Source organism: Arvicanthis niloticus, chromosome 4 (genome assembly GCF_011762505.2).
Source record: "Arvicanthis niloticus isolate mArvNil1 chromosome 4, mArvNil1.pat.X, whole genome shotgun sequence".
NCBI lineage: Eukaryota > Metazoa > Chordata > Mammalia > Rodentia > Muridae > Arvicanthis > Arvicanthis niloticus.
Genome location: NC_047661.1, coordinates 112,862,873 through 112,866,951, shown reverse-complemented (window position 1 = coordinate 112,866,951; position 4,079 = coordinate 112,862,873). Strand labels below are relative to the sequence as shown.

Here is a 4,079-nt window from a genome sequence, read left to right as displayed (position 1 = left end):
GTTTTAATCTATGTCTCCCTGTTTTCTCAGATTTTGAGTTATTCTTTAGCCATCTTCCCATCTTCCTATCTTCATATCTTCTTTTGTGACTCTTCAGATCCATAGCCTATTCCCTAAGTGGGTTGGGGTTTTTGGTTTGGTTTTGATTCTTTATTTCTTGAGTTCTTTATATTTTCTGAGTATGAATCCTTTATCAGATGCATGACTGGCAAGGATTTTCCTGTTTACCTCATTGTTTCTTTGCTCATACACACTTCTCAGTTATGAGGTTCATTTGTCAATTGTTAACCATAGTTGCTAAACAAATGAGGTCAATTTTGGAAACCCTTCTCTAACACTTATATCTTGGAGGGTACTGCCATGTTTCTTCTGGCATTTTCAGTGTTTAGGGTTTTACTCTGAGATCTCTGGTCCAGGTTGACTTTTGGATGGTGACAGATATGAGTCTAATTTAAATCCTTATCTACTTACACCACTAACTGGCACGTCCTTAAAGAGCTCAATACCCTACTACAGAGACACTTGCTTAGCCAACATCCTCTCAGATTAAAAAAAATACAGGCCCAAGGAGCATTGTAGCCCAGAGTGGAAGAAGGCGGAGGATTCCATAAGGGATTCCCTCTGCCTTAGCCATCAGAGCCAGTTCTTCCTCCTGGGCCTGCAGGAGCTCTTCCAGCGCCTGCCACTTCAGCGAGCCGAACCATGGCTGAATATTCCTATGTAAAGTCCACCAAACTCATGCTCAAGGGCACTAAAGCCAAGAGTAAAAAGAAAAAGAGCAAAGATAAGAAGAGAAAATGAGAAGAAGATGAGGAGACCCAACTTGATATTGTGGGAATCTGGTGGACTGTATCCAACTTTGGGGAGATTTCAGGAACTATTGTCATTGAAATGGATAAGGGAGCCTATATCCATGGGCTGGACAATGGACTGTTTACACCAGGAGCTCTACACAGAGAAGTTGATGAAGGTCCCAGTCCTCCAGAGCAGTTTACTGCTGTCAAACTGTCTGATTCCAGAATTGCCCTGAAGTCTGGCTATGGAAAGTATCTTGGTATAAATTCAAATGGTCTCGTTGTTGGATGTTCGGATGCAAATGGGCCCAGAGAACAATGGGAGCCAGTGTTTCAAGATGGGACTGGCTTCAAATAGCTGCTTTCTTAGATGTAATGAAGCAGACAATGTAGAAGCAAAGGATAAAACAGCAGGAGAAGAAAAAATGATGAAGATCAGATCCTGAGCAGAAAGAGAAACCAAGAAAAAAGATGACATCCCAGAAGAAGACAAGGGAAGTGGGAAGCAGTGTGAGATCAACTATGTAAAAAAAATTCAGAGCTTCCAAGACCACAAACTCAAAATAAGCAAAGAAGATAGTAAAATTCTTAAAAAGGCTTGGAAAGATGGATTTTGACAGGAGACACTTCCAGACAGGAGAACCAAATTGAAAGCTGACCGATACTACAAGTGACGTGAACATTGTCTGTTGCTTTGGGTTTGTTTTTCTTTTTTTTTTCATTCTTTTTTTTCTGAATAAATATATTCTGAATAAGTGCTTTTACAGAAAAAAAATACAGGCCCTATAAAAAATCTCCTATAACTAAATCTCACCAAAATGTCACATGGGCTCTCAACTTCCCCTGCTCCTGTCCAAACACTGCACTCCTCATGACTCCATTACAAACGTGGACGTACCACCACAAGGTCATGGACTTCTTCACCAGTTTCCCCTTGCCTTTATACCACAGGATGCCTTTACCAACACAGGGGAATCACCAAGTCTCATGGCTTTTCCAAGTCCTCTTCCCTCTGCTGAATTGAAGAGCGAGCTCTCTGCTTCCCTTTCCTCTGACCCACATAGCTACACTTTCTAAGAACTTGCCAAGAAAATAGAGGAAGAGCTTTATAATCCACTGGCCTCCTCTGCCCAGGCAAGAGCAGATAGGTCATCTGTCGGTCCCTGGACTAGCTCTGCCTTGCCCTCTGTTTATGATTTCTCAGTTGATGAATACCCCACCAGGGCTGGATCCTCACAATGTCAAATTATCATTTTAAACAGTTTTCTCCCAACAGCCAGTCTGCAAGATGCTTTAGCCAAGCACTCTGACGGCTTTGGGGCTTTGGACTTGAGACAGAGTCTCCCTGCTCTCTGGCTAATGAGTCCCAACACCCACACCCACACCCACTCCCTCACCCCCGCCTAGACTAGATGATGGAATGCTACCAGGTGCCTGTGCCTGTCTCCTTTTCCCTTTCTACTTTTCAGGGTTCAAAAAGACAGAGTTGCACCCCTCCTGCGGCCACCTACCGGGCTATGTGTTGCATGGCCAATGGCCAACATACAAGCAGTATGCACTTGTGCACGTGTAGGGAAGAGGGACCTGATGGTGGACACCTGTACTACTGACCTCAGGAGCAGATGCTTGGTGGAAGCAGCGAAGGCTCTTCCCCCAGTCCTGGTGTCTAAAAGAAAAGACAGCAGGGACCTGCCAGACCAGCCAGACTGTTGGCCTAGTCAGATGCACACTGTCAAGTTGAATCCTCAGGGCTGACTACATGTGCTAGCCATCTTAGAGATGCAAGACCCAAATTACAGGAACAACAAGCGGGCTTTTGCTGCTACGATTTGAGATGTCATGGCTAGGACAATACAACCCACCCAAAACTTAAATTTTTTTTGTGAGTCTTTGTCTAAGTTTTGTTTAAGAGCTTGTTCTTCTCTAATTACAGGACTATCTAAAAGAATATTCGTGTTTTTAACCCAAAATTGTTTACAGTTTGCAAACAATGGTAACACTGACGTATCTAAAATTTATCTTTTTTTGTTTGTTTTTTTTTGTTTTTGTTTTGTTTTTGTTTTCTTTTGTTTTTTGAGACAGGGTTTCTCTGTGTAAGCCTGGCTGTCCTGGAACTCACTCTGTAGACCAGGCTGGCCTTGAACTCAGAAATCCACCTGCCTCTGCCTCCCAAGTGCTGGGATTAAAGGCGTGCACCACCACTGCCCGGCATCTTTTTTTGTAAACTTAAAAATTCTTTTACGTTTTGGAGAATCATCTTGGATCGACCTCCCACAGGTCTAAAGCATTACATTAACAACTATTATTTAATATTCAGTTAATAAAAATAAGACCACCTACTTTAGCCAGATTATTTTTCAGAGACAAGCTGTTACTGCCTATTTCAGATACATAAGTGTCACAGCATCTCCTTTCTCAGCCACCTTAAGCAGATGAGATAAATGATCTCCGTCTCCTTCTGCTTTCCTTACTGCAACACCTGACTTCCCCCTTAAAAAATGCCAACCCAGGATTAAGATCATTCTAAAACTCACCCCCATGCCTTTTTCCTAGGCTTATACCAACAGACCACTGATGTGCTGCCAATCAAACTGGTACAGGCTTAATGTGTACATTACCCTCTCTCTTCTTTTGGTATAAAGAAAATAAAATAAACCCCTGGGCAGACATCCACCTGCCAGGATTTTACATCCCTGTTGTGACTATTCAGTAGGTTTATCTCTATGAGAAAAGGTAGGCAGAGCTGCTGCTGTAGGCCAGATGGAGACAAGAGATATTCTTTTCTTTACTGGAAGAAATAGCACCCACCATCTTCCCTGGATCTCTTGGAGCCAAGACAGCTGCCTTCATCCAGACACACCAGCTTACTGGAGACTTCCAGGACAAGTTTGACCAAGCGATGGCTTCCAATACAGACAGTCTCAAGTCCCTTCAGCTACAGATAAACTCCCTAGCAGGGGTTGCTCTCCAAAACCAGAGAGTTCTGACCTTGATGACTTGCATTATATTGAGGGAAGAATGCTGTTTGTATGTTAATGAATCTGCACTGGTGGAAGAAGACATACCAAGCTCAAAGATCTCCACCAGGATCTCCACTGGGATCTCTGAGCATGCTATGTGCCTGATACCCTAATCCCATGGTTATTAAACCCCTTGTGGCTTGGCTTCTCCCCTCCTTATCCCTGTATTGACTATTGGAGCCTTGTTCCTCCTGGCACCCTGTCTCATCCACATTTGAAAACTTCAGATAAGTAACATTACAAAAGTTACTGTGTGGTGGTTTGA

The 4,079-nt window shown here is 43.2% G+C and overlaps 1 pseudogene; it reads left to right on the top strand.

Moving 5' to 3' along the window:
* Nucleotides 1-700: 700 nt before the first annotated feature.
* On the top strand, nucleotides 701-1,468 carry LOC117707786 (protein FRG1 pseudogene; annotated as a pseudogene).
* Nucleotides 1,469-4,079: the final 2,611 nt, after the last annotated feature.